Source organism: Anas platyrhynchos, chromosome 1 (genome assembly GCF_047663525.1).
Source record: "Anas platyrhynchos isolate ZD024472 breed Pekin duck chromosome 1, IASCAAS_PekinDuck_T2T, whole genome shotgun sequence".
NCBI lineage: Eukaryota > Metazoa > Chordata > Aves > Anseriformes > Anatidae > Anas > Anas platyrhynchos.
Window position 1 is genome coordinate 70033797 of NC_092587.1, and position 27859 is coordinate 70061655.

The 27859-nt window shown below is 41.4% G+C and overlaps 1 protein-coding gene and 1 long non-coding RNA gene across 14 annotated transcripts in view; one reads left to right on the forward strand and one right to left on the reverse strand.

The window, feature by feature from the left end:
* The window catches only part of LOC101792090 (potassium voltage-gated channel subfamily KQT member 1), a 524294-nt gene that overhangs the window by 463152 nt on the left and 33283 nt on the right, over positions 1 to 27859 (forward strand). The window lies entirely within an intron of this gene.
* On the reverse strand, positions 1215 to 12056 carry LOC106017743 (uncharacterized). Of its 2 annotated transcripts, XR_011810615.1 has the most exons (5): positions 11825 to 12056; positions 11605 to 11692; positions 10560 to 10627; positions 4150 to 4296; positions 1215 to 3435 (listed from the first exon to the last, which is right to left on the reverse strand). It is a non-coding gene; the product is annotated as an uncharacterized lncRNA (long non-coding RNA). The 2 variants fall into 2 exon arrangements; XR_011810619.1 differs by lacking the exons at positions 1215 to 3435; positions 4150 to 4296 and adding an exon at positions 4318 to 8543 and having other exon boundaries at positions 11825 to 12055.

The window sequence follows — 27859 nt, forward strand, 5'->3', positions numbered from 1 at the left end:
GAATATTAAAATATGCCCTTTTTATTTGTCAGGAGTGAAAACCTAGAAGGTTTTAAAAAAAAGAACACTGGAGAAGGAGGTCAGCTATTAAGCTTGCAATTCATCTGCTAGACAACTGCATGAAATGAGATTTTTTTTAATGCAAAGCTCTCCACCTTGCCTCGATCTATTACACTGATGAGGGACCAAATTTCCTGCTCTGTCCACAGTGCCAGCTCCCTTCAGCCCATGCTTTCCACCTCAATTGCTTAACAGCCTGCAGAACCTCGTGCAGGGGGACAACAGTAATTCCTTTGTTGAGGTCAAGACTTTGGGGGCTGGGGAAGGAATTTGGCTTGTCCTGTGTACATAGGAAAGTAGCAACTTGAGCATGAAGAACACTCTGTGCCATTTACAGAAAGACATACTAGCATTCAAAAAAACCCTAGCAAAATAAACTCCAGAATTGACTGGTGCATTAGCTTGCATTGTAGCCTTGCTTCAGTGTTTTACTGTTATTTCTTAAGAGCAAAATAAGCCCCAAACTTTTTTTTTTTTCCTACATACTGCACAGTATGAGTAATTCAATAAGAGAATAAAGACCGGCATTGTATAGCACACTTTCTCATGCGCACACAAACCTCCTTCCAGCTTACTGAAGGAATCAAAGGGTGGAGGGAGTGTCTCCAGCATTTCATGTAAATGACATCTTTTTTTCTCCACTTTTAATGCCACCATAAACTCAGTGTGATGAAGCATTGATGAATAATGAGCCCATGACACACCGCGCTTTTAGAACGGCTCATATACTTGGCATACGTCAGGCCCCATTTGTGTCTTTTTTTTTCCACTCGGGCACGCATTAGTAAACACGTTTGCCATAACTAAGAAATGCAGCTTTATTTTTTGCTCCACAGGGATGGCACATCAAGTGTCCATGCAGCCAACATTGGTTGTCCTCTCTCTTTATGTTTAGCTCCTGGTATCTGAGCACACGTGGTGCACTCGCAGAAGTCACCACCATTCCTGGGCAGCAGCCACCCTCTTTTGGGAACTGCCAGCAGGTCTGATTCATTGCTCTTACCTCACCATGACAAACATCTGTCATTTTCTCTGAAGTCCTGATGGCACTGAGAGAAATCAAGGTACCCTTGTAAAAATGGAGCTTTTTATTTACAAAATTACTTAGAAAAAGTTGGATTTATAATTTCCATGTTATTAAGAATGACCTTTTAAATATAACATTGTCGCGGATTTCTTGTTAGCAGTTGAACCTATAACTTATGGATTTAAAACCTCAGTGAACTGAAGAGATTAAACAGCCTAGGAAAGAAGTAGTAGGTGTTTCATAAGTCACCATGTGTGATCTGGCTGCAGGAGGGGACAGAGAGCTACACAGTCATAAGAAAAACTAAAAGCCCTGTTTGTGGATCTCCTACAGAAGATATATGTCCATCCAGATCTGTTGGGACAACCCCTGCAGCAAGGTCTTCCCTTCAATGTGATCTCAGCTCTCCCTGATCAAAGGGACAATCATAGCTAATTTTCTGGTGCAGACATACCTCAGTCTTCCACCTAAATGACAGGTCTAGCCAGTGTACTCCTTTAATATGTCTTATTGATTGCATGTAAAACTGCTTCTGGCCTGGCCTCCAAAGGATTTGTGTTAGTGATTTAGATTTTCGCACGTGAGGACACTTCACAGGGAGACACAGAAGAAAATTTAGCAGTGCCACTGTCATAGTATGGGGAAGATGTTTTCCCAGCAAAGGAAGAGACTAGATACAGTCAGCAGGTTTCAACTTTAGCAGAAAAGACCATTATGTAGACCAAAGGGCCTGTTTTCTTGTTCTTTAATGTAAGAGTACCAGCAACATAAAGTGTTGTGCTATAAAGATCATCTGCAGTGTCTAACCCAACACACAAACTTTTCTTTCATTTCTAATTTGCCTTTATCAATTTGCCTAGGTTGAGATATGGGACATTTTTTTAACCTTTTTTAACAATCTTTTATGTTCTCGAATATGAAAAAGGACCTTCTTTCTAGAAATGTCCTTAAATTCTATAATCGAGAATTTCAAAGCATCATAAGGGAACAGGGCATAAGGAAAGTATTTGGATCTTCATTGCTTTGAAAAAAATGGAAACATCAATTTAAAATCAGCCAACTTTTTCCCCACTGTAAGGAAGAATATTGTAATGCTTTCTTGAAGGCTGTTTAAGCTGAAAGATGTGTCATCAAATATCCAAGCTGTCAAGATCGTGAGGAAAGCTGGATATTGCTAACAAACCATGGGTGTTTCCTTCATTTGCAAAGTCATCACTGACCCAAATTTAGGACCACATATGACACTGTTACAAACAAATGTAATTTCTCAATTACATTTATGCTTCTTTCCTTGGTTGACAGTGTCTCCGTGAGCAGGATAAGCCCCAGTCACTAGGGCTTCTCTAGTTGGGGTTTTTGAGTCACAGGCACTTCAGAAACTAGGATGAATCAACCCATTTTATCTGTTAAAAAGCCATTAGGTTCTCTCACTATGTTATGAAACCAGCAGTTTTCTCAGTTTTGTAACAAAACTTCAGAAGCTAAATGAGCCAGTTTGTGATGTCAGAATGGTCTCTTTTTCCTTCAGGCAGGTTACACTGAAGATTTGACAGAAGGAACCAAATGAGTTTCTTGAAATTGACTTTGCTGGCAAAAATGTAGCAATGCTACAGAAACTATGCTGATTGAAATGAATTATTCTGGAAATTAATTTCTTCTGGCAGAAATAACACTTCCTATAACTTTTATCAGTCTTTTCATGACAATGATTTATATTTGAAAACTTATTTAAAGCTGAGATTGTGTCTGAGGGTAACTATTTGCTTCTAGATAGAGATAAAGCTAAAAGCATGCTGATAATCTGCTTCTAATCTCTCTGTACCAACCTCCTTTGGCCCCATACAAATCTTCTGGTCAATGATAAATTTGGCAGCTCTATTTTCAATATTGGCCCAAACTCAGCTGATCTGAATGCTCTTTTTAAAACAAAAACAAAAACAACTCCTCCTTTACAAAATACATGGTCACTATTCACACCAGGCTGCAACTGGTTAGTCTGAAAAAGGGTTAAATCCCAGTTTTGCACAATCACATTGACTGCTCCCATTTTATTTGCCTCCTTGATTTTATGTCAGATATATGCCCATGCTGAAACTACAATACAGTCAGTGTCTGGATCTCTGACAAAGATTAGGCTTTCATCCCTGTGATTTTTGTTCCTTCCCAATGTTTTTTTAAATGATTTTTAGCAGAGAAAGATAACAGTCATGGTTTGGCAGTCCTTCAGAAGGACCCAGCTTTCACCATCACCAGCCTTCTGAGGGATACTTTAGGATCCAGGTTCTGGCTGTTGCTCCATAGAGATCTGTGTCTTTTCAAGCAGGTTTGCAGTGACTGGTGAAGGAAATCTAATAAAATATGTAATAACAATGCACAAAATCTGACACTCACCCTTGAGACTGGTTTAATTCTTTTTGAGGAGCAGCAATAAGGTAAAAGGAACACTCTTTTGATCGTTTAGTTCAGAACATATGAGATTTCAGCTCAGCATGGTGACAAAATCTGATATCACCTGCAAAGCTCTGTCAGAGGAGTTTTCTCTGTTCACCAGAGACCTTAAGCTTTCTCTGGATCTGAATCCAGACTAGAGTTAACACACACACACACACACACAATATTTATTTATTTCACATGGAATTTCTCCCCTGTATCAGTTTCTTCAAGTATCAGAGAGCATTCAGAGATATTCACATCTCCTGCTGTGCTGCACCCCAGCAGCATTACTTGTCTTAAACAGCTTAAATGAGGGGAAACGGTATTTTTTGCATGTGATGCATTACTGCTAGAAATCAGAATAACAGTTTTTCTATCTCTGAGTGTCCTTTTCTTGAGTCTTCAGTCATCATCGTCTGCTGGACAGAGTTTTATATGGTTTGTTTTTTGTTTGCTTGTTTGTTTTCTTATAGCGATATCTATTAAAAGTCACTATTTGTCAATGGCTACCTAACAGTGGCATTAAACACAACCTACTTTCCTTTTATTAGTAATTTTGCAAGGAAACAAATCAGGTGATTGGTAAATGATCTTCTTATAGGAGTGACAGAAGTAGCCTCAGAACTTACCGTTAGATCTTTGGTTTCAGTGTAACCGTTTTCCCAGAAGATTAGGGTACTCATGAATATGGTGAAATTGCTGGTGCAACTTGCATGAAGGTTTGAATATGAATTAGTAACTGTCTGATCCAAAGTCCTATGAAACTAGTAAAGGCCCTAAAGAATTAAAGACAATAAAGATACAAAGAGTAAAGATACAAAGAGTACTTTCAGCCAATATGTTGTCTTTTTTTTTTTCATAAAACAATTCAATCAACTTTTTCATTTATGCTTCACAGCATACAAACAAATGTACCATGAAGCATTTGTCTCTCTTTGTAAAAACGGTTTAACAGAATAACATCAAATCATCAGCATCAATCAATCCATTAATTTCAAGAGAGTTATGTAAGGAATTAATTTTGTACTCAAAACCATAGTAATCTGAGACTGCAAAACAGTACCCTGTTACTGACTCACAGCTGCAGAGGGAGGGACTGGGTTTATGACTGGCAAAGTAAAAATCAGCAAGTTTCAACAGTTTTCTGGGATTGCTGGAAGTCTTGTAGCCAAGTCAGAGATACTGCTACAGGCAGTATCTGGGCATATATGTATATATGTATTTGCCCATATAGTATATGGGTAGTTGTGCCCATATAGGCACAACTACAAACCCCAGAAAAGCCCTGCCACGCATTTGAAAATCACTGGTGCTGTACATGCACACACTAAAATCTCCATGTAAGTTATGCATGCTTATGTCCCTCTAGGAAATCCCAGATATGGGAGCCCTGCCCTCAACCCCATCCAAAAATGCTCAGTTTTAGCTCTCCTCTAAAGCCTAACAAGTCGATGGCCTTTGTCTGATGCCCTGGAGGCCAAATGCAAGCTAATAAAAATTGGAGTCCACACAGATAACGTTCAATTGTAACTGGGCTTTAGGTAATGGTCTCGCAGGCTATCTCATTATTCTCTTGGTGCAGGCTTTGAATTACGCTTTTTCAATTTTAGATAAAAGTGGACCAATGGCTTCACAGCATTAGCAAACTAAGTTAGATTAAGTAGTTAGAATTAATGGGTCATTTGATTTCATCATTTCTCTTTAACCTTGAAACTAGCAGTCAGGCAGCATAATCATTTCACCCTCCTGATATTTTCTTTCTCCTGATATCTTTCTCCATTCTGCTCCCTGAGACACTGTCTCCCTGTGTAGTGCCCAGATGAGTAGTTATAACACTCTTTGACCATATTGCATTTTCTTGACTTGCATTTCAAGGGTGATCTCTACAGCATTCCCCCCCCCCAAACACACACACACACATCACAGTACATTCAGTATTTGGGTGTATTGGGAATCAGAATGAAGTAAAAACACCTCTTTTGCTGGTAACATAACCAAGCAATTGTTCTGGATGTACTTTTTTGGTCTTATACTGAATCTATTTTAATATCCATTTGTGAAATTGCCCTGTGGTGGCATAATAACAATCTCTTTGGACCTACTGAAAGCAGTAGCAGTGACACACTGACTTGTTTTTGCTCCAGTGGCTTATGTGAAGAAGGATCAACTTCTGAAGAGCTCTAACACAGGTTCTGCCTTATACACAAGCAAATAGGGCACCCCAAGCAAGTCTAGATCAGACATTCCCAATCATGCTGGATCTATGGGCATTTGGCAATTCTGAAATGATAATTATCTTAGCGTCACATAAAATTAGTGAGCCTGCAATCTTAAATGCTATTCAAAACATCTGTACATCACATAAACAGCCTCACCTAGAAGTTTAAAAAAAACTGTTCTACCACAGTGGGATACCTAAGTTTCTACCACAGAGGTCACAGATCTTCTGGTGGGTGGGGAGGACCATATATCATCTTATTTTATCAAAAGACCAAACGTGCAGGCATATTACACACAACTCAAATGAGCACACAGTCCAATGCCAATATTACTGCAGATAAAGTACATACAATATATGCATGGGTGATGTGTCCAGGTTATGGGTATGGTATACAGAGTAGGTATCTTCCTACTCATCTATCGTGTAGTTTATACATGCTGGCTCACCTCTCAGGCCTTTCTCTGCTGTGGTCCAAAGAGGGCACAGAAATCATAACAGCAGTAAAAGTTGCCACAAGGGCAACATGTGCTCCCAATGCTATTTTTTGCGAGGTCTCTATTGTCCTGCTTCCCTGCAGATTTCACGCATACTTCAAAAGACGTGTGAGGTACCACAGTTCACCAGGATGATTCATATCTGGTGTCAGGTGACTTGTCACATAGAAAAGCCTTTTCTGTGGCCAAACTCTTTGGCCAAAAACATTCTGCCAGAGAGCTGCATGTTGGTGAGAGGTGCTGAGCTACCTCAGCCTGGTGGCCACCTCTAGGATGTTCTCTTCCTGGCTTGCCTGTGCCAAGCACTGGAAAGCAGCTTCCAAGATATGTGGATCTCATGCCTAACCCACAGCTACAACTACAGTGCCATGCAGGCACAGTCCTTCAGCTGGGCTAGAGGACAAACTCATCACTCATCTCTGTTATTAATCTCCTAGTGGGTCCACAGGGCTCTGGTGTACTCCAAACTTTAGTCTTGTTGAGAAAACCTCAGCACCCATAAGAGCATGCTCCAAACTGTGCTCACCTGCCAGAGGAAGAGTGCCCAGCCTTTTATGCTTGACCCACTGGTCTTCCCCTCACCTAGCTGCCTTTGATGTTAGCCAGGCAGGGCAGGTCCAGGACCCACACAGCCTTGACTTGTCCTTCAACAGGGCACATGGGATTCATAGCCAACCTTTGTTTAGGTCACATGCCGAAAAAATTAAGGATAGTAAGAGGCATGTCTAAGGGAATTCAAAGGCACAGGTGAAAGGTGAAACCGGTATGATTTTCTGTTCTTGCCAACACTGTTTCTCCTCCACACTGTTTATGATTATTTACTAACTTGTATCACCTAGGGGATAAGTTACAGCAATATTCAGTGACCCCTGAAGGGACCTAACTCTTGGGGGTGTTTTATCAGATTTCAACTTGGTTTTCCTTTCCTCTTTTTTTTTTTTTTTTTTTTCAATATTTATTTGAAAAAGTGTTTTAGCAAGATTTACAATCCACAAAGCCCTACAGACTTGGAGAAAAAATCTCAGGTGGTACTTAAGAAATTCCTCATTTCTAAACCTCAGTGGATTAAAGTTTCTGCCCTAATGATCTGTGTGAGCACTTTTGTGTAGAACTCTGAATAACTTTATTGATTACATTGTGTATACTATAAGTCTCTGGAACCTTAGTCTTATTTTTCTTTACTAAAATAAATAAATAAATAAATAGCCTCAATTAATATATAAAGTACCAGAATGGATTAGTGCATTAGTCCTTGTCTTTGCAGACTTACTTGAAATCCAGACAGGATTTCTAAGAAGAATGTCTTAGCAGGCAGGATCATGCTTCTCAATGGAAAATATTTCCATACTTAAAAAAAAAAAAAAATTACACTTATTTGATGGTTGCTGAAGCACTGAGGTGCTTTGACAGATCTATCTCAGAACTGGGATCATTTTCATAAAGAGCTAAGAATAGAAACACTTAACTAAAGCTGTTTGGAAGACTCCAGCTGGCATAACAGAAGTTACAGATGAAAAATGAAGTTATTTAGCAGAATGGTTAGGCCTGACTGCAACAGCAGCACATTTCTCATATTTTTCTCTTTTCTCTGACAGTGTCTTCCCAGATATTTTCTTCCCGATGTCTCCCAACTCACGCTTCTTTCATGCAAGCAAACAAATGAGAATGGAATTTCAGCTTATAAAGCTGAATTTCAGCTTTTAAAGTAACATACATGACCCAGACTTTGCTCTGTTTTCAGAAAAGAAACAGGATTTTTGTCTAAAACCAGACTGTCTCCACCCTGCCTTTCTACCCTCCCTTGTCCTTTCCACCTGTTTAGATGTTTTCACAGTGGGATAACACATTCATTCCCTCTAGCCTAGGGCTCAGCTGTTATGAATGGAAAATAAAACCAAAGTTTGCAGAGTATTTTTAGCCCAGAGAAAATAAAGTGGTTGCAAATACCATACTCCCACCAGCTTCTCCAGCTTACAGAGATCCATGCCCAGAAAAAAAAAGGAAACTGCATGGCCAGGCTGAACCCGTTGATTTGATATCAACACCAAGTATTCTGGAATGACTCACCCAACAATCCCACCCTTCTTTTTCTTTCTGTTTTAAGGTGCCCTTCCTTGAAGTAAATTCATCTGGTTTTCCCCATCTCTGTGGCACTAGTGCTTTCAGGACCATATAGGCACTCAGCTGGCCTCAGCCCATTACTGTGATCCCTTTGTACAAATTAATCTGCTGATGACTCGCTAATCAGAAGGTTGCAGATGGGTCTCCTGTTTCCCTCTGATCTCACAAATCTCCAGGGACTCGCCTCCTGAGAAGAGACAGTGCGTAAGGGAATACAACACTAAACAGATGACACATATTTTAGATCCGTCTAATGGCTGCTCCTGGTTTCCAGGCTCTCCAAATGCCATTTGTTTCTAACAAATGGCCACACAAGCTGTGGAGATGATATTTTAAAAATGTCTTTGAAATTACTGACTTGCCTCCAATGGCATTTGCAGCATGTGTGCCCCTGACAGTAGCTCTCTGTACTATCAAGCTGCAGGTAAAAATTAGGAATTCAGAATAAGAAATTAGAAGCTGACAAGACAGGTTCACAGAAAGCCTGGCCTGAATAGAAGAAGTGGTTTAAGGACTGAATAGACTAGAAGATAAATCTCACCAACATCTATGGTTAGTTCTAAGCATCCTTGAACTGTGAGTTCTAAGTAGAGTTTTATCTCAAGTTGCAGCAAAGTAGCGAGTTCTTCATTGCTGCATGAATTGTGTAGTATCTTGTACACAAGAGCAGCATATAATTCTGGCAGAACTGTCATTAAAAGAAAAAAGAAAAAAAAGAAAAAAAAAAAGAAGAAAAAAAAAAAAAAGAAGAAGAACAGTTGAAAGGAAGTTATAGGTCATGGAATATCCTTTATGCAAATGCTTCCAATTTTCTGTTTTTGTCCCAGGAAAATCTGAAGATTTTGTAAAATTGGCCAGGACATCCCCCACTGCACATCTCAGCAAGGTCCCTTATAGAGCAACAAAAGGCATCCTTGCTCAACTTTACAGCCTGTATATTGTCCTGATATTTTTACTATTAAAGAAACAGGACAATGTTTGTTTTCTTGCACTAACACCAATGGGCTCAGCACAGTTCCCACCCATCCTATTTTTTCTTTCAAAACAGGGAATTCACATGCAATCTACATCTTCAGGGTGTTTCCATACCCACATATTGTCTGGGAGGGCAACAGCTGGCGCAGAGGGAGCCAGCACCATGGCAACAATTTGACATGGATGATGGATGATGGCCACTATGTCATAGCTTAGCCCTATGATATGAGTAGAGGTGTAGTCACTGAGTCTGAGGCCTGCCATGTGTGTTGGACCCACTGCACACATCAAAACATTAGAGAGGTGTATGCGTACTAGGTCTCACAATGACTGTATTCGTTACGGAGGCATCATGAACAGCTCAGATGTATACTTCTGTCCAAGAAATCCTGGAAAGAAATATGGCAACTCCTTTGGGAGCCATTGAACTCTCCTCCTCCATCTCCATTTACTTAGTCATCAGTAGCATGCTGTTATGGGTTCACTTAGTTGTAGGAGTATTCCCAGCAGACCTCCTTAAAAAAAACACTTTTTATTTAAGACTGAAAAGCAGCTGCTGATAATGCTGCCTTAAGCTGGTCATTTTGCTTCTGGCTTCTATAGGTTCCACATTTTTCCTATCCAGCCTGCACAATAAGCATTTTAGCTTCCATTGTCTGGGATTTTCAAAAATGCTTTGCATTGGCCTAACTGATCTCCCTGTAACCAATACTAAGTGTGTTCTGTTTTCCCTCTTATTATTATTGAAAAGATAGAGCATCCACAAATAAAAGATCATCTGCAAAGCTGAGGTCAGCACACAGTTATTTCAGTAGCTGACACACTGCTGCATGAATGTTGACTATTTAACAAGCAAATGTAATCCACGTTTATCTTCTACAAAATCTTTAGTACGTTATTTCTGGAAGTTCACTGCTATAATTTGTGAGCAAGCAATTTAGGGAAATGGTTCTGTTAATCAATCCAGTTGTATGGGGGCAGTGGAAGGAAGGGGAGGGCAGAAGGAAGGAGAAATATATTCCTCATGCTTTCAGTTCTTCTGTGGGGAAGTGAATAACATATGCCTAGAATTATCTATTAGCAAGTGTTTTAACCCTCCCTATAAATCTTGCTGCTAATATATAGCATAAATTCTTTGGGATTAGACTTTTCTCTCCCCGTAAATCTCAGAAAAGCCCCCCCCACAAACACACATCTCCACCACCATCACCAAACTGATCATATTTACCCAGCCTGGATTCAGGGTGTCAGTAAAGAGCCAACTCTAGTTCAGAAATGCCATCCTCCCAATAGAGACTGCCAAAGGAAAAAAGAAATAGGAGGAAAAAGAAAAAAAAAAAAAAAAGAAAAAAAAAAAAGAGTTAATAACATGAGTCAGATATTTAGATATTTAAATGTCAGGATTTCTGTTTATCAAAAGGTATCTTTTAATTTAAAGCAAGAGTAGTCTAAAACACTGGTTTTCATTAACTTTTTTCAGTTCAGCGACCCTGGGCAGGGAGGGGTCCACTGAAGACTCCTCTAGACCAAATTCAAGCACACAGCAAGCCTAAAACCAGTCTTGGGTTTCTCTTTTTAAGATGCAGAGAGCCCAGTAAGAAACCCCCAACTCAAGGGGGTCTACTACCCATAGCAAAAAATATCTAGTACAAAGTAACATTGGCAAAAATCTGCCTATAAGTCGTGAGAGGAAAGAACAAATTTCTTCAAGAGTGACTTTTTTTTCCAGATGCTCTTTCTGAGCAGTCTCACAAAACCTTTGGTACAGTTTCCTGTTATTTGCAGGACAGAAGGGAAAAAATGGACATTTTAGTCCTGGCACATATAACCTAAACCTTTTATTCATGTTTCTTCTTCCACTGAAATAAGTGATAACCTCATAGTGACTCCCAACAGGATCAGGCTTCAGCAGACACTGAGTGCTTCTGAAGAGTCCAGTCTTTACAACAGAAAAACTCGAAAAGCAGTAAATTTTGTAACTTATGACAGGAGCACTGTGGGTGCAGACTGGACCTCAGATGGTAGCATTTTTGTTGCACAGCATGAATAGGATGCACTTCATAGATGAGCAAGAAAAATCTCCCTTCACCTACTCAGCAAGTTGTGCATTTGAATACTTACTTAAATATTTACTTGCAGCTGCTAAAAATCTCATTTTCCAAGAGAACTCCAGAGAGGTTCAAGGTCTACTCTGCTGTGACTTGGATGTCAAAAATGATATTTGGAGAAATCTCTGTTTTTCCCTGAAAGAGAACAGATTTTTATTGACTTACCCTAGATAGTTGAGTTAGGTGGCTACAGTTGGTTTTCTGCTTTCATGGAAAATGGGCATTTGCCTTGGCTTGCTGTAACAGCTTCTGGCTACCTGGTCCCACATGTAAGCAGGTAAATAATTGACAGATGGTTCTCTTTATGCAGCTAAGTAATAACTTTCAACATTATGTCAGGGGAGATTAGGAAGCAGGAAAAAAATGTGCTTAAGAAAGTTTGGACCTACACTGCTATGCTGTGGTTACCCAGCATCCCTGCCACATAAGCTGTAGCAGGTGGATTCCACAAGTGCCTGAAGTTGCTAGTTATAGAGGGTGTTTACAGGTGTGCCATTATCAAGTACTGATATAAAATATTACAGCAGAAAATCATGTCTAATAAGCTCCAGCTGCCTGTTAAATTAGAAAAAAATCCTGCAGCAAATAATCAATTTGAAAAACAAGCAGTAGTAGGACTGAAACAAAGGAGCTGAGCATGAAAAAAAAATCTTGAGTGATTCAAGCTGCAGTCCAAAAAGTATATCAAATGGATGTTTTCTTAGTTTTGCTTTTGCACAGATATTTGCTCCTGCCAGCACAAGTAGCTGCTGAGATCACAGCCTATCTTCTTTTGCCTCAGTATTCCTACATGTTACCATAGATGTTGTTTCTGTGAGATCACAGGCTGAATCATAGGGCCGACTTATACAATGCAGTAGTTTGCAGAGGTGTAGTAATATGTTTTATTTCAAAGCAGAACTGAAAACAAAAATACAAACAGCAGGGCCTGGCAGCCTCTTTCCCCTCCCACTCTGAGGAGCTGGTTGTCCTGCTTCTCCTCCCAGATTTCTGTTGGCACAGAGCCCCTTCAGCTGGCAAAACTGGGGCAATTGACCCTTTCTTCCAAAGACCAAATGCAAGCAAGTCCGAGCTGGCTCTCCTCAACATAACAAAAGGGCTCTGATCATAAAAACTGCAGCATTGGCCATGTTGGGCTTTGCACTGCCATGTCACTCCACAGCAGCCAGCAACTCCTTTCTTCTTGGCTTACCTGGAACCTAGTGCAACAGGATCCCAGTCCATGCTACCACTCCTTCTTGATGTAAATACAATACTACATGAAAATACAGCTTATGTAGCCTAAACACTTCTAACGGTCCCCTCATGGAAGGGAAGTCAGATGCTGAGAATCCACAGGCTCATTCTCTTGTTCATTTAAGGGATGCCAAAATGGACTATCAGTTGCAGAAGAGGGCAGAGATACTCACACTGGCTTTCAGTGATCTAGTTTGAGTACCAGAAGCAGTGCTGCACTGGTCGATTCACTATGGTTGTCTCCTGCCTAAAGAAAACAGAACCTGCATTCCCTGGGCCTATCTTAAGCCCAGACTTCATTTTCGGACAAGACTGTAGTAAGTGCTGCCCATAGTTGGTGAGCTTTCTCAAAACACTTTCACAGGGCAGGATATGATTTTTGGACATGCACCTTTATTTCCATTATTATTCATGGCCACATAAAAGATTTTAGATTAGAGATGTGTCAGGCTGGTGCTTTTCAGAAAGGATGCTGGAGACCCTCCCACATCAGAGACAAAGCTTTTTTGTTATTCCCACAGACTCCATCAGGTTAACAGACTTACATCTTCCATCAAAGCTGACTAAAGATGTTTTATTACGGCTGTGTACCAGCAAATCTCAGCACTGAGGACTGAATGCAATTTCCATTCTATCCTCTATGTATACAGCTTTTTAGTTGCTCCTGATTCTCTCAGGCAACTTTTTTGGATCAAACAAGTCTCTTCTGTTCATTTTTGACCATCAGGAGAACTGGTTAGCTTACTTTATGCTTTAAAATGCAAACAAGCAAATGACTAATTGTGTCTCAGGTGCCAACACAAACACTGCATGTTTATTGTAATGGTTGGACATATTGGCAGTATATTTTGAGTACACTACTGAAATGTAAAAAGCAGATTAAATATGCAGAAAGTTGGTTGAGGAGCTTTGAAGTCATGATAATAACTGTTTTCATACACAGTAAAAATTTCCATTATGTTTCCCAAATCGGTCCAAATTCAGGATGCTATATGTTGCACACTTGGTAGAACTTGCTAATCAGATTTCCTATTTCATCTGAAGTACTTTTCACTTTGGAAGGCAAGTGTGAATCAAGATAGAAACAAAGAACAGCCAGCTCTAAAGACATTTAAGGTAGTCAGGAACAGTGTGCTCTTGGAGGCAAGACTGATTTGTGGCACAAGTAAAGCTGCCTTTTCTGCTTCCAAGTTTGTTTTCACCCAGGATTAATAAAACAGTGTAATCCCTTAGGACTCATAAACATGTTAGGTCTGTCATCTCTTGAGGTGACCCTCTCATCATTGAATCAAGCATGATGGGAATTTTATGTAATTTTTGAGTCAGTGTAGTATGTTCTAACTAATCATCTTTCAGAAGATTGCACTAAAAATTCCCTGTGCAGTTCAGTAGAATTACAGCTTCTTCCTCTTCATTCCCCTGGCAGCAGGAACACAGCCAGGACCACCAGCAGTGGTCAGGCTCTTCTGCTGAGGATACCTTCAAGGCAATGCCCAGCCAGGCAGCCCAAAGTGACTGAGATACTCATTCTGAGGACAGCCCTGAATACTGAAAAATTAAATGTACACATATATCTTGATAAGCCTTCAACGCTGGGATCAGCTGCAGCACGAATGCAGCTTGAAGGGCATCTATCAGTGCAGATCCAATACATTCTCTTCTAGTCAAAAGAATAAAAAAGAGGCAAAAAGAGGCAAACCTTCAAGTACTTTTCCCTTTTTAGTGGGTAGTAGAGAAAGAGTGCATCTTCTCAGTGGCAGCAGCATATGGCCTTCCAAATCCTGTTTCCCATGAAGGTGCAGACAGTGAGGTTGACAGAGGCAATAGTAATACCACCCAAACTGTGGATTCATGGACTTTATGCTGCCTTGCTGGGTCTGACAGCAGAATGGCTTGAAAGTCCCTACATGCCACCTCCCCAGACAGCTTGACCAGAGGGCAGGTCAGACTGAGATAGTTCATTCCCTTGATCTTTCCCTTTTCCTTGATCTTCAAGGCTTCACAGGAAGCCTTTGAAGCAGTGCATATAAGGGCAAGAGCTGTTGCCTTAGGTTTCGATCTTCACAAATTGCATCCATCTTTTACCCAACTCAAGAAATTCTGTTGAACAATAGAAGCAGATACCAAAGACTCATTAAGGCCCTTTTCTCCAAGCATTAAATTGGAGTATATCCAGGTTTTCAAAAGCTGGACATCATTTAGCCAATCTGCATCCTCTAAAACGTCTCAGGGCAGACATTTAGCCTGTTAGCCTTAATATTCCTTGAAAATTTCAGACATATGGCTCCTGACCATTTTTCAAATATGTTTGAGATTCAGTCTTCAGAAAAAAAAAAAAAATCCAAATTATCCCTTTCTCCAAGAAAATATGTTACAATCCTTGTTGCCATCCCAGAGCCCTTTCTTGTTTCTTTGAACATTTTTGTTAAAAGCTGGAGAAATAAGTTGTCAAGGAACAGGACTGTGTTTCATTTCCATTCATCTGATGAGATATATTTCAAATGCTGCATAGAACTTTCTGACATCATTCATAGAATAAAATAATGTTTCTTTTTGCATTCATCTTAAGAATTTATTACAAGTGCCAAGTGATAAATTGAACATGAATTAGGCCATCAATCCCAGAAATGAATTGCAAAAGTATGGATGAGAGATTTTGAAGGACTACTGTGATTTATAGTCTGTGATTTATAATCTGCGACTGTTCTGTTAGTATGTACTTTGTTTTGCTCTGGTATCTTAATCTTGTTCAGTTTGCATTTAATACATGTCATGAAGATGTTTGCTTATTTACAAAATTTTCCAAAAATCTCTAAGTAGAAACAGCATTATGATGCTTTTGGAAAATTATGACTTTAGCTCTTCAGAGCTCATGTAATAAATGTACTAAATGAACTTAAAAGAGGAGTTGCAGAGATATTTCCCGATTGCTCATTTTTTATGAGAGCCGCGCATATTAGGGGTCTTACAATATTTGTTTTATTATCTCCAGTTTCTTGTAACTGCTTTCAGCTGGGATTTGTGACTTTGATCATTCTTGGAGCTTGTATGGCAGAATGAAAAGGAAATATGCCCCCTACAAAAGAAAATGTTTCAGTAAAAGAAAACTTGTTCTATAGGTGGAGGTGTTTGGACTTATCATAGAAAGACATATCCTTCAATTACATTTGGGTTTAGTTGAAATGTTACTGCCTGAAAATTATTCCCACTTAATGAGAGGTCTGTGAGCAATAGGTTAATGCATCAAGTCCAGCTACTAAAACACCAACAGCTCCAGCACTTTAAAGTATTTCCACTGTTAATGCCTGCACGGGTTTCAACAGACAGGAGGTAACTTCTGCAGTGTATGCAGTAGTGGCTAAAATGATTTTGGACAGTGCCTGTATGGCGTATGAGTGGCAGTCATCTCTGGTTCACAGTTAGGACTGTAGGGCCAGTAAACACCAGCTCACCAGAGGACACCAAACACCAGAGGACATGACATTACTCAGGCTTCTGTGTCCTTGTGTAAGAGAGAACTACCTCCTCCTGCCCCAGAGTTTTAGATCAGCAATAAGCTGACTATGAATTCTCAACTGCAGCTACAGAAAGGTTTCTGAGACTTCACAAGATGTTTCATATCCCAGTGCTAGTAATCTGGCAGCTTTCACCAGCCCAAACTCATTTCCTAATCATGTCTTTGGGCACTGCATCAAATATTTGGCTTCCAGTTAACAATAGAATCAGTAGAGCTCTCTCCATGCTGAGTTCCAATTCTGCACTGTTTCCCTGTAGTCCTTAAAACTAAACTTGCACCAGATGAGTGGTAAGAATGGATTTTAACCTGGGCCTGATCTCCAGTCTGCCCACTCATTTTCAGCTCAACTGCAAGACCACTCTTGGGACATTGTTGGGATAGAAGAGACTTCTTAAAAGATTTTATATCTGACCTGTGCTAAGTGGGGCAAGGTGGGGAGGGGGAGGCAGATGCTTGCTGACTGCAGTATGTCCCTGTGCCACAAAGGAGCTCACTGACAGGAGTAACACCTCCTAACTGGCCACTCCAGCCTCATCCTCCACCTGAGGAACACAAGAGAGAATCCAACCCTTTCATAACCTGTACACACATGCTAAATAGAACAACAATGTGTGACAAGAAACCTGTCTCCCTAAATGATTTTGTTTGGATATATTAGCACTGCACTGGACAGAAGGCATTTGCTGCCAAGCCCGCACCCTCCCCTTCCACTATTCAGCCTCCGTCAAAGCTAATGTTAGTGCTGTTGTAAGTAGGATTTCTTAATGCAACACACACATACACAGAATCCCTTTAGATTCTGGTTTATATCTTCAATGAGAACCTTGGCAGCTGTAAAAATATCTTTTGGTCTGGTCACTAAGCTAAAGATTTTTTTTCTCTCATTTCATACACAGTTATTAAAAGAGCTGGAAGTTCTGGCAGTGGTATTGCTCAGTTTTGTCAGCTAATCCCTCTTCCCCTTCCTGCCCCCCAAATTTAAAAATGACTAATTAAAATCCATCATGGCTTTCATGGTTAATATATTTAAACAATTTGAGAAAGGACATGCTTTTCATTGTTGTCTGCTTTACAATATGATGCTTCATCAGAATTAAAGTAAATGGAATGTTAACAAGACTGGTATGTTAATTGCTTACATCTGAATCACCCAAATTCAGTAACTAGCTATGGGTGTGAGCATCTGGAAGTGGCAAACAGATTTTTACAAGGCACAGAATTTATCCAGTATTAGTGGCTGGATATATCAGAGTGTCCACATCAGCTCTGTAATTTCAGCTGAACACAGTGCTCTTCTTTTACTGCCTTGCACTCCTGTGCCAGTATTGCTGGTACCATGCTGTGCTGGGGGTGACTTTGTTAGCACTGTGAGTTCCATCCTATTACTACCATCTCACTAATGAGTACATAAATCAGTTCTTAGATCTGTTGCAAGGAATGGTAGCAAAAACTTCCAGCTCTACTGGTTTGTGAGTTTTAAGGGAATACATGAACATAAAGTGTTTTCTAGCATCTGAGCACTTATCTGGTTTGTTTCTGCTAATGCCTGTGTTGTTCTGTATAAATCCTTGTCCAAGACACAGGACCAGAGCAGGTGTTTGGGAGATGCTGTGTGCTTTTGTTGTGTGAGAGAATGGTTAGAGGTAGCAATGAATTGTTTTCTTCTGGGAAGTTAGGAGTATGCATTCAGAGCATCATCTTGAAGGGAGCTATGCAGAAGGAAGGTACATGGGCTAACTGGAAACCAGGGTATGGAAAGTACTGACATCCTAGAAATCAGAAGGGGATGATACTGCTATCACTAGTGGCATCTGTAGATGTTGTGATGGGGACTTCCACATTTTTCTAGATACTCCTTCCCAGATACAGAGCTCACTGGTCATACTAGCCCTGGTAAGCATAGCACTAGCAGCCTGACCTTGTCATTAAAAAGTGCATTTCTGTGGATTTGAGTGGGCTTCTTGTAGGCATACCCAGAGATATGAAAGGATTTAGACACCCAAAGTACAACTTCGACATCTCCCACTAAAAATTTAGGCCTGGCACGTGCAGTTTGTGAACAGGAGTGAACAAATATTCCCTTGGTACATAGATGTGTGCTCCTGGCTATGCCCAGCAGTGCCTCAGTCATAACAGAACTGTGTAATTCAGAGCCTGTCTCATAGTTAAGCCCTATCATGACCACAGATGTGGTCTTTTTCTATATATTCCACACAAACAAGTTGATTCATTCAGAAGTCCCCAAGCAAACCCATTGAATGATGCTCTGTATGAAATACTGTGGTAAGCGTGGCTTTCTTTCAGAGCCCAGTGGGTGACAGCGGTGGCATGACTCCTGCTTTAACAATGGCTATAATCCCCTGGGTACAGAGAATCTGACTTCAGCTCCTGCTGGGGGAGTCAGGCACATCTTTCTCCCCTCCACATGTCATGATTGCTGGGCTATCCAGAGAGGATAAGGTCATTCCTAGACTTTCTGCTTAGCTTAATCCACAATGCATGACTTTCAGCAATGAAAGATGTATTTAGCTGGAGTAAGTGAGGGCACAGTTGCTTTTCCAGATCTAAGAGCAGTCGCCACTGGGTATGTGAGTTTCCATCCCTCAGGCAAAGGAGAAAGCTGGCCTGATCTCAGTGGCCACTGGCTGCTTGTACAGTCAGGAGCTACCATGCAGCTATTTCTGATTTAAGAGGTAAGCTTACTGAGATCTTTTAGAAGCATAGGGATCGCCACCTGATTTCAGGAGAGCTCTAGATTGTTAAATAAAAGGGAAAAAAAAAGAAAAAAAAAAAAAAAGGAAAGAAAGAAAGAAAGAAAGAAAGAAAGAAAGAAAGAAAGAAAGAAAGAAAGAAAGAAAGAAAGAAAGAAAGAAAGAAAGAAAGAAAGAAAGAAAGAAAGAAAGAAAGAAAGAAAGAAAGAAAGAAAGAAAACAAAGACTAGTGATTAATCTTTTTAATCTGATGGATTTCTTTTTTCTTTTGATATTCATATTAACCTGTTGAACTTCTTGTTTCCCTTTCCTTACTTCTTGTGATTTTGACTACAAGAAGCAGAGGCATGGCTGGAGTTTTAAGGAAGTTTTTATTTTTAACTCTATGTATTGAAGAAAAAAAAAATCATATGTAGCATTAAGGATATGTGCGCTCAAATCATGCATTGTTTCTGTCTACTACATTTGCTGTCATAGCAGAAACCCTTTCTTCATCCTTTTGCCTCCCTGACTGAAATTAGTTGTCAACTTTACTTTAGTGACACTCTTTTAAAAAAACTTCTGTACAGACAAGTATGATAACTTGTGCATATTATCAGATGAAACTGAATACCTGAACTGAGGGAAACAAACATTGTCATTATTTTCATTAACTTATTTTGGGTACTCTCAATTAATCTGAAGAATCATCATGGAAGTGAATAAAGTTGCTTGATATGCCCCTGTGTGAGTGCATGGGAACACTGGGGAGATGGCTACAAAAAGGATGGCTGTTCTGCAGCATTGGTACAGCTAGTCTACCAGACAGCTGGAGACTAATTCAACTTTTAGTTCTGCTTGCTGTTCTTCAGAAAAGACAAATGTCTTTTCCACTACTGTTTTTCCCTTTTAATATCCAGCCATTTGGTACCACAAAAAAAGAAAGTGCTATTCAGAACAGTATCTTCGCAAACAAGAGATAAAACAAATGCCAAACCAAGATGCTTCACTAATGCCGACATCTTCAGATCAGGAAGAGAGGACTAGGCCAGAGGCAAGAAAATCTGTCTCGTCTTTCCACCACATGACATTCAGAGAAGTAAATGAGTCTGAGCATTTTAATGTCAGCAGGTTTTTAGGTCTTGAACTTTTGCTGCAGGACGTGTTCTCAGGAATGAAGAAAAATGAAAAATAGCCCCACAAGATGAAACCATTACTAGGGTCACACAAATAAGCATGCTTGTAAATCAGAAGGTCCTCATGTTTAGAAATGGACTCATAGAGTTCACAGCAGTTGTAATCATTATTGCAAATGATATACACTCATTTCAAAGCAAGAGCTGGGGTTTTGATGAAATTAATTTGTTCTCAGTTAGCTTACCTGAAATCAAACTGATCCCAATTAAACTGTCTAAAGTATAGACTCTGAAGTATGGTGCTGGATTGCTCATGCTGACAAAGGGTTTGTCATTAACAGTGAGTTCTTAATATTCAGCATTTAAGGACCCTCTGGGATTTGTGAATGAATTCCACTCCAAAAATTTCAAATCTTTGCTTACCTTGGACTAAATACAAAAAACATATCTACAGTGTTTCCCACTAGTGTGTGTGCACACATGCACTGGAAAAGTCTTCTTATTTTACAGCTGTAGGGAGGAAGTCACCTGAACCTTCATTTAATTGAGGAAGAAGCCTGAAGTTATGCATATAGATAAATTCATCATTCAGTCCTGTTCCAAGTGAACTCTGAGGGATGCCTGCTTGCCAGTTCCCTGGGTGTTGACTAGACTCTGAGGTTCATACACCACACCTTACCTACAGACCTCCCCATGTTGGTACCAAAGGGCCCTTGCCAGCAGCAGAGAGACTAGTCTCAGTTATCAAAGATTAGTATTGGCACTATGGGATGGCACATTACAAGAAATGAGATTAACCATATGCCAGAATAGATTTTGTGCTGTGTTTACTGTCTGTCTACAGTTACCTGGCTTTCTGAGGTTGTTTGTAGCTTGGCCTGACCTGAGACAACACGTAGCTGTGGTAGTGACCTCTGTGGTATGGACTTGTACTGGGTTTACGTGGCAAGGGCTTGGTAGCGGGGGGGCTTCAAGGGTGGCTTTTATGAGGAGTCCAACAGCTGCCCCATGTCAGATCAGAGCCAGTTCCACACAGCTCCAAAAAGGATCCGCTGCTGGCCAGAGCTGAGCCAGTGAGCAATGTTGGTTACACCTCTGTGGGAGCAGATTTAAGAAGCAGAAAAAAAAAAAACAAAAACTGCTGTACAACAGCAGCTGGGAGAGAGGAGTGAGAATCAGCCCTGCAGCCCCCAAGGTCAGTGCAGCAGGAGGGCAGGAGGTGCTCTAGGCATGCAGCAGCAGTTCCTCTGCAGCCTGTGGAGAGGCCCCTGGTGGAGCAGGCTGTCCCCCTGCAGCCCATGGGTCCCACATGGAGCAGATCTCCACACTGCAGCCCATGAAGGAGCCCCCGGTAGAACAGGTGGATGTGGCCTGGGGAAGGCTGCAGTCCATGGAGAGCCCCCCCCAGGAGCAGGTCCCAGGACAGAGCTGCAGCTCATGGAGAGGAGCCCATGCAGGAGTAGGGGTGATGCTTCCCATGGGGAGCTCATGTTGTGCAGTACATGAATAACTGCAGTCAGTGGGAAGCCCACGCAAGATCAGTTTAAGAAAGATGGCATCTCATGGGAGGGACCCTGTGGTCCCCACACTGGAGCAGGGGACAGAGTGATTGTGAACAGAGAGTGACCGTGAAGGACCAAAAGAAACAAAGCAGTAGGGACTGACTGCAGCCCCCATTCCTCATTCCCCTGTGCTGCCCAGGGGAAGCAGGGGAAATAGGGTGAATAGGGAGGGGGAAAGGTGTTTTTAGCTTCTTTTTAGCCTCTTATTGCTCTAATCTGTTAGAAATATGCAATAAATTATATTAGTCTCCCTATGTTGAGTCTGTTTTACCTGTGACAATAACGGGTGAGTGACCTCCCTGTCCCTATGTGAACATGTGAGCCCCTTCTTATTTCCTCAATATTCTCCTCTCTCCCTCCCTTCCCCCCCCAAAAAAAAAAAAAAAAAAAAAATCTTTTGAGGAAAGTGAGTGAAAGTGTGTTGTGATGGAGTTTAGCCACCCATCACAGTGAAACCACCACAGGACTATAGGATGGTACGCTGACTTTGATTTTTGTAGTTACCTACTGTATTTGTTGTTAAAGACAAATCATACAATATACATCTATGCAGCACAGCAGGAAGCAAGCACTGATTTTCATGAGACAGTGGGGCTTGAGCTAAAAATACAAAGAAGCTGTATCAACATAAAAATGAAAGGCTCACTTAGCAATAATGGAATCACACACTCATAGAATGGTTTGGGTTGGAAGCGACCTTAAAGATCATCTAACTTCAACCTCCCTGCCTTGGGCAGAGACACCTTCCACTAGACCAGGTTGTTCAAAGCCCCATCCAACATATTCTTGAACACTTGTAGGGATGGGGCATCCACAACTTCTCTGGGCAACCTGTTCCCATGCCTAACCACCCTCATAGTAAAGAATTTCTTCCTAATATCTAATCTAAATCTAAGGCCAGGGTGACAGGGGCTTAGATTAACCTGGTCTAGTGGAAGGTGTCCCTGCCCATGGCAGTTGGGGTGGTCTATATGATCCTTAAGGGTCCCTTCCAATCCAAACCATTCTATGATTCTATGATTCTATATTTACTCTCTTTCAGTTAAAAGCCATTATCACTTGTCCTGTCACTACACTCGCTGACAAAGCGCTCACTGGCTTTCTTGTAGACCCCCTTTAGTTATTGGAAGGCTGCCATAAGACTGGAAGGCTGCTATAAGGTCTCCCTGGAGGCTTCTCTTCTCCAGGCTGGATAACACCAACTCCCTCAGTCTGTATTCATAGGTGAGGTGCTCCAATCTTCTAATCATCCTTGTGGCCCTCCTCTGGACTCACTCCAACAGGTCCATGTCCTTCTTACATTGAGGGCCCCAGAGCTGAACACAGTATCCTATGTGGGGTCTCATAAGAGCAGAGGAAAGAGGGAGAATCACCTCCCTCGACCTGCTAGCTATGCTTCTTTTCATCCTCTGGACACTGTGATACAGCTGCAGAGCAGGCAAGCAGGTAAGGTGTAGTGGATCTTGGGAGATCTAGTAAGGAGTCTCCTATCTCTTGTATATTTTGAGAGATTATAGGGAAGAGGGTGCAGAGGGTGGACTAAATAGGTGAGTTTTCTTATGAATGTTTAAGACTTTAGGTTAGCCTCTATGTGAATTTATCTTTTCTAAATGCCCCAAGTAATTCTCAACCATCACCACAGAAGACACTAATCAAATCAGAGCTGCAGGTTCTGGAGATGTCACCTGGGAATTCTGGACTCTCCATGCCAGTTCCTCTGCTCAAAATGGGCCTGGGTATTGTGGTAAGCACAGACAGTGACCATGGCACTTCTTGCTGGCTTTATCAATAGATGGTATTACTGGCTTCAAACCTCAAGCTGCAGGTAGAGGTTGCATGGCAGTACTTTTATTGTGTAGCATCTTTGCTCTAGTGAGGTTCTAGACTCTCCTAGAGGAAATGTGCTTCATCCAAATGAGGAGAAAGAGCAATAGGAAAAGCACAGGAGTAAAGACAGACATCAGACACACATCATTGACCTGTAGAGGCTGTGTGAGAACACACAGAAGTTCACATCACCAGGTGAAGGGTGTATATCACAGCAAAGAGAAGGCTGTGCTCTGTGTTAGAGATCAGCATAAACATGTAACTCTTCCTGCCACCTTTCTGGAGAGGCACAGCCAACTGCTCATACCATTTGCATCCAGCCCAACAAGCTATGCCGAATGCCAGTCAATGAGGAAGTCTGTGATACTGCTGAACAGCTACAAGGAGCCCATTGTCCCCGCGGGCACTTCCCCTTCAGCAACTGAGCCGGCTCTTAAATGTCTAGGAATCATTAGCGGAGTAAACCCAGGCAGAGAGCTTTGCAGCAGGTGGTGCCACCTGTGGTTGCCTAATCCTGTCCCAGAGGAGACACACAGCCATCACCCAGTTGCAGAGGGGTCAGGCACTGCATGCCGGTGAGCCAGAGCCACATGGGAAGTGAGCTGGGGCCATGGCTCAACGCACAGGGTTTACACACCGAAGTTGTGGCACTCTGGCAGTTGTACTAATGTACTTGTTTCGGGGTGAAACAGATGTGAAGATCCTGCCCTCTAAGTTTTTCTCTTCTTTGGGAAATACTGTCGAGATGGATGCTGGCAGGTTGGTTAGCTAGCAAGTAGCTGAAGCTCGTTTGTATAGATGTGATATACATAGTTGTGTGCTCCGTCCTGAGTCATCTGCAAGGACTCTGCCAGCTTCTGTACATAGCCTGGCTTTGGAAGGAGGTCTAATTTGAGAAAGTTCACACTGCAATGTATCTAGAAAACAGTGGCACCAGACACCAATAATTCCAAGAGGAAGCATTTCTTAGCAGTATTATCTGCGTGTGTATCCAGTTCAAGCTACTCTCTAGTAGCTTCCTGCATTTTGACCTGACCACTGAAAAAATATGTAAAAAGGCCCAATTGCCAAGTGGCTTTGGAGGCACTACACTCTAGGTGGATCATATGATTAGGAATCAATGCAAAAGGCAGCAGCTGGTATTCATTATTCAGTAGCTGGTAAGAACTGGTAGGAATGTGAACATTAACATTTTAAAAAATAAGACTCTTACATGGTGCTCCAGGTTCTCCTAGTAGAGGTAGGTGCATTGACTTATTAAGGTCAAAAATGGAAAATATGTAACTTTAAATTACTGACAATAATTGTATATAGGCATTTGAAGAGCACAGTTAAAGAGTTCCTCTAGGAGGAACCAAGCTATATGTTAGCATTTTTTCCTGTCGTTCAGCAGTATCGAGTGAAAAGAGGTCTGTGTACAACTCGTGAAGGCTCAACAAAAGGTATCTGAGAGAAGCAAGCTATCTTCATGAATTCACTGTACAGGAGTCTCCACTTCCACTGGGAAAAAATTAGATAAGCCTGAAAACCACTAATCACATCCAGGAGAAAACAGAAGGCTTTAGATAGGTGAGAAAGAGTTTATCCAGCCTGCCAAGTTTTTTCAAGTTTCCACAAATTTCTCACATTTATGTTCAGTTGAAACTGAGACCTTTTGAAAAGTCCCATGTCAAAAAAAAAAAAAAGAAAGCCAAACCCCAGAATAATCAACAGGTCTGAAATTAAGGCTGTCAGCTGGGACATGGGATGCCCAGTTCAGCTCCCCATGTTCCACCCTGCTTGGGAGTCAAGGTTCCCCAATAGTTCTTTGCTGGCAACCTAGGGGGGAGCTCGGGTTTTAAAGTGATGAGTGCTCTCTCAGAATTGGCCTATAGATTCCCATCTCCCCTACAAACTGCTAAAAAGCTTGAGATTTCAGGCTGTCTGGCTGTCCTGGTTCAGTTAGCACAGAATTAATTTTCTTCCTAGTAGCTGGTGGAATGCTGTGTTTTGGCTTAGGATGAGAAGAGTGCTGATAACACCCCGATGCTTTAATTGTTGCAGAGCAGTGCTTATACTAAGCCAAGGACATCTCAGCCTTTTGCTCTGTCCTGCCAACGGACAGGCTGGGGGTGCAGTAAGAGCTGGGAGGGGACAGACCCAGGACAGGTGACCAAAACTAGCCAAAGGGGTATTCCATACCATCTGACGTCATGCTAAACAATATATAGGGGTGGCTAACCGGGGGAAGGGGGCCGGACTGCTCGGGGTTAGGCTGGGCATCGGTCAGCGAGTGGTGAGCAATTGCATTGTGCATCACTTGTTTGTACATATTATTATTATTTCCCTATTATCACCATATTATTGTTATTGTTATTATTGTTATTATTGTTATTGTTATTTTGTTATTATTATTTTCCTGTCTTATTAAACTGTCTTTATCTCAACTCACGGGCTTCACTTTCCATTTCTCTCCCCCGTCCCAGAGAGGGAGGGGGGAGGGTGAGCGAACGGCTGCGTGGTGTTTAGCTGCCAGCCGGGTTAAACCACGACACTGGCTCTGCCAATGGAGGTGCAAGGAGATGGTAGTCTTTGCACCTAATTTAGGAAATGTGCTTATAAATGAAGTAGGCTTTTAGGCCTGAATCCATCTCTGATTCCTGGAGTAGAAAAGGACATACTGTATCAAAGAATAAAATGGACAAAATGTTCCAATCACTTAGAAACAATTTCTGTCTTTATAATGTAGCAGGTCCATAGGAATTTTTTCAATGCCTTTATTGCTTTCCTTTCACTTCATGGTAGAAAATGTTAACGGGATCCCAACAAGTACAAGGGAATTAGTTGAGCCTAAAGTGAGAAGTGACAGTGAGAAAAATTAATAATAATAATAATAATTAATAATAATAATGCATACAGCTCATTTGTTTAATGGGATTTCAGCAAGCAAAGTGAACATCTAAATCAGGTGTGTGGATTTTACTCTTTGCTAAGACACACACCTGCAAGAAGCATTTTCAGGGATACAAATGTCAGATAAGGATATGGCATATTTTTTTCCCAGTGATTTGGCACATTTTCACACTCAAGTGACACTGCCTAGGTCTTTTAATTTGATTTTGAATGAAAGTGCATGAATTCATCAGAGCCACATATTCTCAGAAGGACGGTAGAGGAAATTCTTTTTTATTTAAAGTATTCAAGAATAAATAAAATAGTGATAAGTTAACAATGAATTAAGAGTGAAATAATGAGAGCTGTCTGGAGCCTCTCTGAAGGCTTGTGGCAATAGTAAAACCTGTATCACAAAAGAATAAAAATGAAAAAGGGTGAACTTGCTCCTCCAAGCTGTTACGAGGTCAAAAGGGATCATTAACATGGACTGCAAGCACAGACCATGCTGCCAAACCTTGTCATAATGAAACCAGAAACTACATTTACCAATATAAGCATTTGCTTAGCAAACGATCATGCAAAGTGGATTGTTTTATTTTGTATTTTGTTCCCTGCTAGTTTTCCCCCCACTGCCCTGCCAGGCCTCTGAGCACTGCCAGTCTACTCAGGCTGAAGGTGAGCAGAGGTATCTGTGTTGGTTTGGGACAGTTTTCCTGCCAGAAGCGCACACCTGAGCTTGGGAGGCTGGGCCAGGCCATCCACCAACGTGAGCCATGGTGTTGCTGCAGGGTGGGAAACCACATGAGCACCGCTGTCTTTCTCTGGACAGTTCTGGCTTTGCCACTTTCCATTTTCCTCCCTCTAATGTGGCAGTGCACAGGGAAAGCTAGACTCCTAGTGTAGAATTGAAGCCGGAGCCTTGGCTAATCCAGAGCCTTCTGAGTTTAAGACACTGGTTTGTAGACAGGTTCTCTGCTCCTCCCAGGCTGCCAAAGCAGCTCCTGCTGCAGGTTGGTGCATTGCTGTGCCCAATCCTTGGCCAAGAAGAAGTGGTGGGGAGATGGGCACCGATCAGCCATTTCAGGGGATGTGCAGCCTGCTCACAGCCTCCCGTTCCATGTCCTGTCAGCAGGCCCAGGCTTTATTTAGTCCTAATCCATCCCAGCTGCACACATGGCCAGGAGGGCTTTTAGATGTCAAAGCCTAGGTTTCTGTGTCTCCACATGACTTTCCCATTAAGGAGCCAGAGAGAAAGTCCAGCTTGTCTGCGATGAGGGCTCGTCCCTTGGTGATTCACTGGCCACTCCCCGGCAGAGCAGGGCATGTCACAGCCTGCCTTCTTTGGAAACCCCCACCATCCTCAGGCGCAATGGGGTGAAGTAAGGACAGTTTTCTTTATCTTTAAATTTCCTTGTTTTCTTGGGCACCAGCCAGACCCTTTGTTTTTTTGAATATAGTTGTTTGTAGTTTAATTTCCTCTGGGTTTATTTTTTTTTACTTTTTTTTTTTTTAGTATTATTATACCAGCAAAAACTCAGCTTCTCACTGGAGTTGTATAACAAGGGGACAAGATAGAGT